The following is a 13,779-nucleotide window of genomic DNA, read 5'->3' on the forward strand; positions in this document are numbered from 1 at the left end:
TTTAAGTACAGCATATTGAGAAACCTCAGAATGTGAGACAGTTTTGCAAGGAGTCTTGATGCTCAATTGCCCATGATGCAGGGGGGAGTGGACACCTGCCATTTTTTTTTCAATGGCCGGATCCCAGTCTGATTCGAAAGCATTATGCAGGATGTGGTACGTATTTTCCTTAGTTAGTAGGCTACTTTCTGAGGACAACCATTTTATGATTTTAAAAAATTATTATTTTTTCATCCTGGCTTTCTTCATCTCCTCCAGTGCCGTGATTGCCATGACATGGCCACCCATGTAGTGGCAAGCAATTGCGGCTTAGCACGCAGCTCAGCCCTGACGCACATTCTCATTTGGTGGCATTTTTTTCCCCTGGTTGCAGGGGCGGTTCTGGATCAATTTCACTGAGGGGGCCGGGCTGGGGCCAGGGGTTTTGATGGGGGGGCACATTCAACCCAGGGCTAAAAAGACAGATTCGAAATCTTATTTGACTTTTTATTTCTTCAGACTTTGAAATTGTAGTCATAACATTACAGTGATGAGAAAAAAAACAGTATTGGGAGGGCTAAAATGTCTGCAAGCGTAACAATACGCCGTGTCCATCTGTGGAGAACATTCAAGCCAGGGGATGATATGGTACCAGCCTGCCGGGGACAAAAATTGCAAATACACTGAAGCTACATGTTTTACATGCATATAATTATCCAAATTTTAAAAGGCAATGTCTTATATATTGATCCTTTTAAATAAAAAGGGAGACTAAAAAAGTTACACACACGCGCACACACACGCACACACAAACATGCGCACACACACGCACACACAAACACGCGCACACACACGCACACACACGCGCACACACAAACACGCGCACACACACACGCAAATAGCACTCGTGTCGTGGTAATTTCCTTCTCTGCGGACTGCTTCTCATTTTCCCGCTCATTTTTAAGTGGCGCAGCGCACTAAAGGGTCAGACTAGAATGTTAAATCACGCACTTTGGTTCCACCTTTAACGTCGGCGACTCGGCACGACTGCGTAATCTGCGCTCGGAGGGGGGGGCCACAGGGGGGGCCAGAATCGGTGCTACAGGGGCACTGGCCCCCGTTGCCCCCCCCCCCCCCCCCCCCAGAACCGCCACTGCCTGGTTGCCCTTACATATGGAGTGATGAAGTATTGTCCTGTCCGCTGTGGGTGACATTTTCCACAATCACGAGGCATTCTGTGGCTGCATCCACTAATAAGCCAAAATGCTCACCGCTCTCTGCATAGTTAGTTCAATTGTCATTACTTGGAGGGGTTTCAACTCCCTTTCAAAGTTCACGTTCTACTATGTAATTGTCAAAATGTCCAAAAGGCACATGCTTCTGGGTCCACTAACCATGGTTCTCAAAGCAAAAATAATTTGCCGTGAATAATTTTGGCATATTGAAAGAGTGTACGCCTACTTTGGGGACTTGCGTGCCAGCAAAACAAAAATCCATTCATCAATCTTCAGAATCTTCAGCTTTATCCTCACAAGGGTCGCGGAGGGTGCTGTAGCCTATCCCAGCCGTCTTCGGGCAGTAAGCGGGGCACACCCTGAACCGGTTGCCAGCCAATCGCAGGGCACACAGAGACGAACAACCATTCGCGCTCACCCCCACAACGAGGGACAATTTTAGAGTGTTCCATTAAACTGCCATGCATGTTTTTGGGATGTGGGAGGAAACCGGAGTACCCGGAGAAAACCCACGCAAGCACAGGGAGAACATGTAAACTTCCCGCAGGAAGTCCGGAGCAGGAACACTGGCGCCTCTGCACTGTCAGGTGGACGTGCTCACCAGTCGACCACCGTGCCCTCCATCCTAAGAGAATACTGACTTCTTAAATCGCCTTCTGTTGTTTACGTCAGCACTGGATTACGGCTGGGTCACGCCATTTTTGATCGAAGTAAATAAAATAATAATAATTAATAATAATTTTTCAAATGCAGATTGTCCGAGTGCCAAAACCAAGTCAATCAAGACGTTTGTAACGATAGTCAAAACAAACCTCAGTAATATTTCAGTTTCGATTTTTGTGAAAAGAAAAAATAAAGTTCAAAAACATTGTTTTCACTTCATGTTTGTTTCTTGTTCAGCCGTCTCCTTGAATGTTTTTATACAAAAGTTCCCTGGTTATTTTGTTGATTGATTCAACCCCTTTTTTGTCGGGTTCAGATCATGGATAATGTTATCCATGCACTGAAAAATGTATAATACAAAATGAAATATTTTAAGGGCAGCTAGTGTGTCCATATTTAAAACAGCATTTTTGCCATACATCTGGTTGGGAACTCTGTGGTTGTATGTGGCCCCTCCCAGAAGCACTGATGAAAAATAGTGGCATCTCCATCTTTTAAGTTGCCTATCCCCGATCACGAGTATCTGCAGACGCCACAACATATATTCACAGTGTAGTGCATATGCTGTAGAATCTGCGGAGAGATGATCTGGGAAGCGCTATAATATGCTGTGATTCTCTAACTGGTGGTGTGCGGCTAATGGGGTGCAAGAGTTAAACCAGCCCGCTGATTGTTTGCTGCTATTTGCTAATTAGGGAGTATGTGGGGGGCCATTAGCAGGGAGGAAATGTCCACTGCTTCTTTGCGCTTATGTAACCAATCAATGGCTTTAATTAAGACTCTTAGGTAACCTCGGCTCCCCGCAGACATCCTACTTGTTTATGAACACTCAAGTCCCCGTGTGATTCAATTCAATTCATATTAAAGCCCCTCATCGCAAAAGTCTCAAAGGGCTTCACGGGAACTCACACTCAAACATACAAATAATTATGAATACCCATCGGGGTTATGAAAATATAATCAAACAAAACGTCCAAAAGAAAGTCCGATGCGGAATTTGTGACTGCTGACGAGATGTTGATTCACCCAAGTGCAGCCTCACCTCCATGACAGCCCCGAGCCACTCGGAGTCCTTTCAGGCATCTGTTGAAGTGTGTGTGCTGACATGTGTGGAGGTGTCAAGAAAAGGCATCGAGAGGATGCGCACACTTTTGCGTTTACAGTATAGTCAAGTGTGTGTGTTTGCCTGTGCGTGTGTGTGTGTGTGTGTGTGTGTGCCCTCAGGGAGATTATCACTAATGCATAATACATGGCGCCATATTTCCAACTCTTAACGTGCTGAGTTGATGAAGAGGAGATCAGGTGGCAGGGAAAGTGATTACAGGGCATAAACATTGCCGGTGATATTGCTTTATTGTCAGCCGCGGAAAAAATGGCAGCTCGGATGACAGTCGCCGCAGACGAGTGCCAGCGTCAATGTTAATCAAGTGCGCCGATTGTCGTCGGCGGCGGCCGCAAATCAAAGCAAGTGTCGAGTCGGGAGGCAAAACGCTTCCAAATGTGCACCGATTAATTCAGACCTCGTATCGGGCGGCACTCTTGGAAATGATTAAACTGTGCAAAAACATCAAGACGTGTTTATTTTTTTTAATCAGAAACCTCATATTTGTGTTCGGCGATAACAAGATTTGTGGATGGGGAACATGCGGCCCTTGAGCGCGTTTTAATTTGGTCGAAACAAAATTTAAGCTGCAAGAGTCCATATTAAATGGTTTTCGATGATGTAGCGTCTATCTATAGGGGTGTTCACACGGCACACATTTGCTCCGGCGCTGCACCGATGTATTTTGTTGCGATATATTTTGCACCGCAGCAAATTGTGTGGAGCGTTCACACGTACAAAGCCGCTGAGCGTGTCTGCACCGGCACAGCGTCGGTGCAGCCCCACTTGCGTTCACATGGTAGTTTCTGCAGCGGAGCAAAACGACAGAAAACAAATGAGCTGTCGTGTTGGTTCTTTTTAAAACGTATACACAACTCAAGCGACTACTGGACAGGCACGTCCTTCTCCTTCTCGGTCTCCGTGCCTTCTGCTCGAGAGTGACCGCCCCCGAAAACATAAATCAACGATGACTTCAATGACACTCAGAAAAGCAAATACGTAATGCGCCAAACAGAAAATCAAGAGAGGAAATCACAAAATAAATTATATGGGGGGGGGGGGGGGGGTTGTGGACACACAACAAAGGAACAAACTACACAAACAACTCCGAGACAGTACAGTCTCCTACAAAAGGAAAGATGTTACCAGCCAAGTCTTGTGTCGTTATTAAACAAACACATGACGGAAGTCCGACAGAGCGCGAAAGCAACGCATTCTCGCCGTACGTAAACTCTTCACAAGCATTTGCTCTGGAGCAAATTTAACCCAGTTGCGTTCACACGTGCAAATTTACATCGGTGCTGCTTTGCTAACAAGCATTTGCTCTGGAGCAAATTTTTAAACCACCTCCCCGAGGTGGATCAAATTTGGTCCGGTGTAAGCTGTTTTCCGGGGCTACGCCGGAGCTAATTTGCACGTGTGAACGCTCTACTGGGGCAGCCCCGGCGTAGCACCGGACCAAATCTTGCCGTGTGAACACCCCTTATTTAAATGCTGCCGACTGAGGCTAATTTGGCCCAATTCTCTTCTAAATGCTCGTCAAAGTACGAGCCATTGGGAATTTTGCCTGAAATGTCTGCTTCACACCAAAATGACCGACACACTGTTCAAGATCCGGATGTGATGTCCTCACAAAGTTGAGCGATGAAACGAGCACGAACAGCATTTTTTCATTTTTAAAATCGTTCCAGGTGGCGCTGCTGAGACAATTTTGGGGGGTTGTTTTTTTTTGGACCACTTAAATCACGTTTTCCACCAGGATACAACCTGAAGCAGACGCCTAGCCAAAAGAGCCAAAAACTGTTTGAAAATTTAGCCCCCACAAGCCTGAAATTTGGAGGTCATGTCAATTGTGTGTAATCCCTGAAAAATTCTAAGGAGCCCATGCCCGAAAAGACACAACAAGTCTCCCATTTTTTAGCAAATATCTGTCAAGCCACGAAACCCAAACTCTGCTTCACAAGATCAGGTTTTGTTCTTCGTTGAAATTATTAATGTTTCGGATTTATCAGCATTACAATCCAGATCGCTTACGGTCTTGTCAAGTGTTTGTTATTCCAGTGGTAATTACAACCACGCTTGACACAAAATAATGTTTCGAGCATTTTAATTAGACCTCAAAGGGGTTGTCCTTTTTTCTTTGTTCTGGTTATGCTGATGTAAAGCTTTCTGTTTGTCTCGCAAATTTTTACCGCAGCGCAATCGCGGCTTGCACGTTATCCCAGAATCTCATTTTGAATCTTTGCAATGAGAAATAAATAAAGTTCAAAGCTGGCATTTTCAGTGTCTCCTCTGCGTCTGGGGACTTGCCCGCATGCTTTTGCCCGTGTTGGAATTTTCATCTTCTTGCGTTCCCCCAGCTGCTGGCCTTGCTGAGCGCACAGATGGCGGCGGGGTCGAAGTATTTGAATTCATTTTCAAAGAAGTCGTACTTGCGATATTAAAAGGAATCCCTCCGCGCCCCCACCCCTCAAACTTACATGAGATAGCAGAGCTTCTGTTCACTTTATTACACAGAAATACATGTCACACTGCACATCATAGTGACTGGTTGTTCTCATTGACCGTATTTTCCGCACTCTAAGGTGCTCCGGAGTATGAGGCGCACATTCAATGAATGGCGTAATTTAAAACAGTTTTCATATATTGGGCGCACCGCATTATAAGGCACATAGAATAGAAGCTACAATAGCGGCTGCGGGTGCATTATGCATCCACTAGCTGGAGCTACGCTAAACGGAATACAATACAATACAATACAGCTTTATTTATATAGAGCGTTCACAACCACTGCACTACACAGAACATTTAAAATATTACATTCAATAAATCAGAATATTGATGCAGATGTATCTCACTCAGGTTATAGCATGAAGCATAACACAAAGTCCCTAAAAATACAGGTTTTATTCCTTGGCAGAAATACAAATGGCATTACAAAACAATAAATGAGAGACAAAAGTTATGAAGACGTGATTCGACAAAAAGGCGCACAAACCTCATGGGCTCACATCCACAAGGGGCCAAATGTCCTTAGAAGTCTTGCTTGTCTCCTTCCTTCGTTGAGTAGACGTTAACTATGCTTTTGGTATTATCTTCGTTTCATAATGGCTGCGCAGCGCTCACAAAATAGTTGTTTGCTTGAGTGTGTGTGATGATGCATGTCAATTAGTGTTGGGCAGAATCCTTTTACGTTACAATTGGTTCCTGCTAACAACTACCACTGGCTGCCATAGGAACACTCACAGGGAAACAACTCAGTGGGGAATGTAAAGAGACTGTCACATCATATATGAGGTGCATCGGATTATAGGGCGCACTGTCGGCTTTTGGGAAAATTGTATGCTTTTAGGTGCGCCTTATAGTGCGGAAAATAGTCACTCCATCGGAATGGCAGACATTCTCGCGAAGGTGGATGTTTGTAATTAATGATCAGCCCACATATGGAGGGAAAACCGAGCGGCACTTGTGCCGATCCATCTGTCCTGCTGTAATGGCTGCACCTGGCCGAGTTTGCACTGGTCGGAATATTCTCCGAATGAGCTCGGCGCGCTGGGGGGTGGGGGTGGGGGTGATGAAAAAGCACTATCAAGCCCGCGTGTGTCTCACAGCCGCGCTGTTTACTCATCATGTCCAATTATCTATTTGAGTATTTAAACAACTCCATTTGAATTTATTATCGAGTCCTGTGGTTTTCTGCAGCTAATATTTAAGAAGTTAATTTGCAGACAGAGATTGCAGAGAGTGTCAAATGTCATTATTACTCGAAAGCATGGAACTCTTATCACTTTTTTTTTTTTTGCGGCCCCCATGCGTTCCCATGTGTCTGCAGACTTTTCACAGATTCACATTGGCCTCCCAATTTCCACATCTTATTTAACCTCACTCAAGGCCAGCGAGACTTGACGAAGCTGAACTCAGGGTGGCAATCCAGTAGTGTCTGATATTGCTTGCCTGTGATCACTATCAAGGTCTGCAAGGAATGACTACCAGAAATCTGTCTTTTGTTCAAAAGAACATGTGGAAAAGCATCGGAACAGATGGCTAAAACTGGGTTTAGAACCAGAGGATTGTGGTGTGTTGTAGTAGCATAAGGCTGCGAGTATTTTTGCTGGATTATAAAGTGGACCAATGGAAATAGGCGATGTGGTCTGCCAATACCACCGTTGTCTGCAGTAGGACAGAGACGTGACCGGCAGTTGCAAGCACCTTCTGAAACAACAACAACAGAATTCGGCATTGGAAGTGGCAACACCTGCTAGTCACAACAACCCCAGCAACCACCTGTTTGTCATGTTACCCTCGGGCCGGCGTTACAGATCACACAAAACACGGACAAGCAGATTCAGGGACAGTTTTTTTTTCCCCTCGAGCCATTACTGCGATAAATAACCATAGAAAATAATCAAAGCTACTGCATTTTAAACTTAAACTCACTCACCTCACTATGTGCAATAATGAGCAATATCTGAGCCATTTCATGTGCAATATGTGTCCTGTGTGCAATATAAGCCTCAGTTCCATACTACCACTACTGCTGCTGTTGTTGTGTATTGTTGTTGAGTTTTGTATTTATTAAACCGTTATTTTATTTTTTTAAGAAATGCACTAAGGAGTAGCACCCACATTTCGTTGGATGTAATACAATGACAATAAAGGCGATTCTGATTCTGATTCTGAACTGAACCCACAACAACAATGAGCTGTGTTGCCAACAGCAGTGACACTCTTTGAAACAACAGCGAGAGCCACAACAGATTCGACCACAACGGAGGCAACTACAACGTTAACAACTGCAGTGACAGCACTGGTAGCAACTCAGAGTCTTGGAACAACCGAGGCAACGACTGTCCAATCGGTTTGAGGGGTTGACAACACCTTCGAGGACAATGTTAGCTTCAACAACAGAAGCAACAATAACTGACAGCAGTGACGACATCTGCTTTCGTACCTTGGACTGGCTCCACCCCAAATTCCAGAAGCATTGAGAATCATTGCGATGACGCCTGAGGATGGGGTATTTTGCTCCTGTTTTATTTACAGTTGACAGAGCAAAATGGCATGATAGCGAACGAGAGGCAGATGCACTGGCAAACGAGAACATCTGCTGAAAAAGAAACGGCTCTTCAACATTCCGCGCTCCGACACCCTTTGAAGGCTGTCTGATCGATTTGTTTTTTAAATTTCCCACCACTGCGCTCCAAAGTCACTTTGATCGAAAGATCTAAAACATCCGAGCAAAATACTACTCACAAAGTTTTCACCAGTGAACCCTAAAATGTCCAACTTTTCAGTGCTATCTAACGCATTAACAGGCCGTAGATACCAACAGTTCCAAATTCAAAGCAGACATTTTAAACAGTTTTAGAAAAACGTGTAGTGATAGCTTAGCTTAAAAGTTAAATTTGTCCATGACATTCTCAAATCGCTTGAACCTCCATTCACTGAAATGAATAGAAACGCTATAAATCCATTCCAGCCTCAGCACTGTTTGTGTTCAAATATCGGGTATTGAAAGGTTCGTAACTACTCTGGGGTAGCTCAATCAATGCTAGTTTTGTTATCACATTTTAGCATTAAGCTAGCAGACTCGTTTGAGACAGTTATTTGGTTTGGTTGAACACAGAATATGGAATTTGAGAATTACTGCCCTCTCATAATTATCTTTGACTATTTCATCGTAGACATCCGCCTTTCCAAGAACAACAAAACAATGCTGAGCCCATAAAAAAACTCAAGGATCATATGGGATATGTTTGGCATTTGGAGATAAGCTTACCTGAAAAAGTTATATTGGATTTTAAATTCATCCTCAAATAAGTTTTTGTGTGATGGAATTTGACGTCCCCCAAGTTTGTTGTCGCCGATCTGCCGCTTTGTCTGACTCGTGTAAACTTCCCGCCGCAGTCTGTGTGATCCCGGGCCATCTGTAGCCTCTGTCAGAGCCTCGCTAATTCCTCGCAGCTCAGATGGAAGGATGCAAGCTCTCTTGCAGGCTCTCTTCCTGTATCACTTACTCCTCTCATTCTGTCCTCGCCAACGTCTGCTTCACACCTCCCTTCACCCGGTACGCTCCTTTTTTTTCAGCTGCCTGGCCATTTTTGTCGCTTTATGTGGCACGGTAATAACAACTGACCCCATTCCACGCTGGCGAGCAGGTGAAAATGTTACTGCCGAAGTTGAGGCCTTTCTTGTCGTGAATTAAATTGACCGACGTCTCTTGTTTCTACCACTGTCGCTTTTGGTTTGTGAATAAGCAAATTCTCTCTTTTCCTCTTGGAAAAAGGAAAAATGTGCAAACCCAGATGGTCTGACATAAATAAACCAGTAGGAGTTAGCAGTGGTTGTTGAGCCAGCAACATACAGTACGATTTGGTGCGCGATGTTCTCTGAGGTTCCCTGTCAGTCTGTGTCATCGCCAAATCCGTCCAAGATGAAGCCACGTCAATGCAAGAACCGTATTGATTTTTCATCACATCTGACGCCAACATGGCATAAGGTGGAATCGGCGTTCTACCAGTCATTTCACCCCTTCCTTAATATTTATATATATGTCCTCAATTGGCAACAAAAGTTGGCATTAATAATGTCAGTTTAGCAGTCACCTTTTTCATCTGGGGTTGTTTCTCCGGCAGGTCGATGAATGTTTTCGCAATCAGCCAGTGTAAACTGTGATCTGCTCAGTGTTATTTTTCCAAACTAACTTGACGTGAGGAAGTCAGGAGTGCGTTTTGAAGGATTTTTTTTCGCTATGCTATTGATCGTTAAGCACGAGGTGAGTCGTAAATTTAATGTCGTCATCATTGCAGTTCTAATTCTGATCATTATTGTGATTGTTTTCTGTGCAGCACATTGTTAAAACTGCAGCTGTTGAGAACGCGCTTTTTAAATGAATTTGAGTCGAGTAATATGAAAGGAAGTTGAGGATTGTTTTGTTTTTTTTGCTGTATTTTGAGCACTCGACCATTCACATTGTTATAGAACCCTGTTGAAATTAACCAACTTCAAAGTTTAGTTATATTTTTCTGACCTAATTTGGGTTGAGAAAGTTCTAGTCACTGCAGATTTTTTTTCCATTTGATCTCCCAATATTCATGTTTTTTTTTTTTGCTATTGATTTTAAGGTATCTGCTCCCTCCGCGTGAAATTAGCTCATTTTCTTTTTCAGCACTCTATCAATTGCAATTTTCATTCGCTCGTGGAATATTCTCATGGTCAACCACTTGGGAGTCAATACACAAAGCTGTTTAAAAAAACCCCTCTTTTTAGTTGTACTCTTTACTGGCCAGTCAAATGTAAACACTGAGCTGCTGGCTGTACACACTGAGCTTTTTCCTTTTCGAATTCCCTGTAGCACTGACCACTTTAAACCTCCCCAACTCCCTCTTGTCAATGTAGAAAAGACAATCTTTCTTTGCCTTGTCAAAAGTTTCCATGTCGGACTGCAGGTTCCACACGGCATAACTAAGACCCTAGGAAGGAGCTTATCTGGTTAAAACAGGAGAGCAATGGAGGGTAAACCCCCCCCCCCCCAAAAAAACATACACTTCCACTTCTTCCATCTTTTTCCCCACGTTTTTTCGAAGCCACCAGAGCTTTGCATTCTCCCGTGAGAGTCTCCTTTTCCCTGCGTCTCACTGCTTTAATCCACTTACGCTTCTTAAGTCTACCTCCACTTGACTTGATTGGCCACCTTTCCAAATTTACCCCATCAATAACCTCGCGGAGTGGAGAATTTTTCTTTTAGAGGCTTTTTCTTGGCAGATGAAGCTTTACAAGTTTTCTACTTGGCACTTTTGGCCTGGTATACATGAAAAGATTTTATCATATCTTGAAAGTTTGTTTGTCCATAACAGCCCCCCCCCCCCTCACACACACACAGGTGAAGATTAAAAAAAAAATCTGGCATTTTACAGTTTTGGTAGTACTGTGCTATATTCGGATTCTATTCCACCACACATCAAACAGACTTCATTTGGAATGTATTTATTGCCGTCTGGGGAAGTCACTTTCATACAAAAATAGCGACGTTGAGTAGAAGTTTGTTTTTAATTTAGGGCCACTCACTTCCTTGTTTCGAACTCAAGGCTCTTCTTGATTGGCTACATAATGTACACGTCACAGTTCTCCATTCAATTGAATTCGTGATAGTCTGCTTCCTCCACACACAGACATTTTGGATCGTAAATATTTCACTCGTTTTAATATTTAAGAATGTCATGTCGCAAAGTGATATGCCAGGAGAGACAAACATGGTGATCTATTCTGCCTGTAATTTCGCTGCCATCTATCATATTTTTTTCGACCTCACTCCCTCTCCCAGTCTACCAAACAACGGGACTGCTGGTGGACTTAGCGAAAGCCCAGGTGCTTGCTGTGCCTCTTGAAGTCCGACAAAAGTCCCTTCTACCGACCTCCCACAGGTCCAATTTTCCCCTGTGCTGAGCTTCAAGGCGGTGGGCTGAGCTTTGTGTTTAGATACATTACAGTGCTAGCAGTGGGTGTGTGTTCAACCGAATGGTAATGAGCAAGGACCGAACTCCCTCGCGTACCGTCCGCCCCCTCATCCCTTTTACTCTGCTGAAAATAGATTTGTTTGCACGCACTGAACAGATATTGTAATCACACTCTCCCCCGGATTTGGGCTCGTGGGAATTCGCAGCGTGCGTGGCGAAAATGCTAATGCGGGCCGTGCGATCACGTTACCTACGTATGAAAAACAGGAAGTTACGTCCACTGTTTTCCTTGCACATTTCCTCCAAGATATTTGTAGAACAGCTCGGGGTAAATGCAAGTGATGTCACTCTGATGTCACGAGGATGCCTGGCCAACAAGCGGTGAGGAAGTGCGATTTTTAAGGACTTCCACGTGTGTTTGGCCACGTCATATTTTATGCAATGAACCCATATGAGACAAGAAAGACTCGCGGAAATGAACACAATGAACGCGTTTAATATATTTATGTATTCTAGAAAAATTACAAGTGATGATGCGGTGCCCTACAAAGTGAAGTGTGGGGATATTTCGTGTGTGTGCGTGTGCGTGTGTGTGTGTGTGTGTTGGCAAAAGCAAGAAAGGGCCCTTTCTGTGGAATAAACGAGCTTTCCCCTCAAATAACTCGACAAATATTAATGCAAGTTGTGCAAACTTTGTATCTCAGGGGACGCCATGGAAGACGTTTCATGTCCTCTCTATTAATAAATGATACACCACCCGTGTTGAAAGGGGCTATTCTTAACCAGCAATGTGCGCAAGAGTGGGATGCCATCATTTTTCACATGGAACTTTTCTCTACATGCAACTTGCTGACAAATCTTTTTTTTTCTTCCTCTCTCTCTCTCTCTCGCAGATGTGACCGACAGTTCCGCACTAGGTAAGAGGCATTTCATTTGTCATCGTACTTAGGAGTGCATGTGTGTCACGCGTCTTTGGGAAGCATTGCATAAATATGGAGGAAGCCTCAAATGTACAGGGTTGAGCTGCTCGGAGCGCCGTCAACATTCCAACTTGCATCCCGATTTGAATTGTATTCAAATGAGTGCCTCGTAGCCCAGATTGTTGAGACAACAAGCGTTCGGGGGAGGGGGCACTTGACCTATTTTAAAAACGAAACAAACCCAAAAAAGGAATTGGAAAAAAAGGGGATTTTTTTTTTTTTTTTGGCGATGGCACTTTGACAAGCTAAAATTGCAACTGTAACCTAATGTACTGTCTAAATAAAATAAATTGTCAAATGACAAATTATTTTCTCATAGCCTAGGGATGTTTGATACCAGATAAATAAAATTTGACTTAACACAAAAGTGAAACATTGGAACAAATACCTTTCTTTTTGACACAGATGATGATTCGCAGATGTGTGACATGACTGCAGTATCGCACAAACTGCTGCTGGCGAAGACTTAATCCCTGTCACATTTTATTTGTGCCTTATCGACAGCCTAGACGGGTATGATACCTTAAAATATGGCTGGTATCGGCCAGGCACCAACACCTGGTATCAGTCCTCACCCATCTCTTACTTAAAACTTGCACTAATTTAAAATAAAACCTGCTGAAATAACAGATTAACTCAGAAATTTTATGCAATAATTTGGAACAACAAACCTAAATACAATTAAAAAACAACATAAAAACATACTGTAATTTTCTCACATTTTTACTCATTTTTATATTATTTGCTGCTTTGCTAACATTGCAATTCAATGTATTTTTTTGCCCTTAAAATTGCCCTGAAAGATTTTTTCCTCCCCCCCCCAAAAAAATCACCAATCACAATTTTAAAATTGATTTAATCATATTATTTTAGTGATATTGATGCTTCATAAGTTAGGTCGACAGATCAAGTCGAAAAGAGACAGAACAAAAGATTCAGACATAAAGGTTTTGGGGTGGTACGTCATTGCTGCAGGAGAAGAAGTGATAATAATAATAAAAATAATAGATTTTATTTTTTGGAGGATGAGTGCAAACGACTGTCATTGACTCACACATACAGCATGGCCCTGGGCCTGTCTGGGCCAGAACAGGACAGCAGGACCTCTCAGGGCCGCCCCAAGGCTCTGAGCATCTGTTCAAGAGAGGGCGGGGGTGGCCAATCAATCATTTCTGTACTTTGTGGAAAAAGTACAGTGAACAAATGAGTAAAGTGGCATACCCTGACAATACGTGTTTCGTCTGGGTCTTAAATAACAGAACTTTTATTTTTCCGGGGAGGTCCAAGCTGGTCGGGTAATTGAAAAAACGGCTGCGGCCATTCGGGCTCGACTTGACTGCTCGGGAAAAGAGGAAACCCCTGGC

General features: G+C 43.5%; 1 protein-coding gene across 23 annotated transcripts in view; it reads left to right on the forward strand.

Moving 5' to 3' along the window:
• ptprda (protein tyrosine phosphatase receptor type Da) overlaps window positions 1-13,779 on the forward strand; it is a 278,207-nt gene that overhangs the window by 61,096 nt on the left and 203,332 nt on the right. For all 23 annotated transcript variants that reach the window (XM_086104780.1, XM_086104781.1, XM_086104779.1 and 20 more), the window contains exon 4: window positions 12,329-12,352. The gene's annotated coding sequence lies outside the window, so the exon portion shown is untranslated. The remainder of the gene's footprint in view (window positions 1-12,328; window positions 12,353-13,779) is intronic.

Source organism: Hippocampus guttulatus, chromosome 2 (genome assembly GCF_054856545.1).
Source record: "Hippocampus guttulatus isolate MCC_2025c chromosome 2, RoL_Hgut_1.0, whole genome shotgun sequence".
In the NCBI taxonomy this organism is placed as follows: Eukaryota; Metazoa; Chordata; class Actinopteri; order Syngnathiformes; family Syngnathidae; genus Hippocampus; species Hippocampus guttulatus.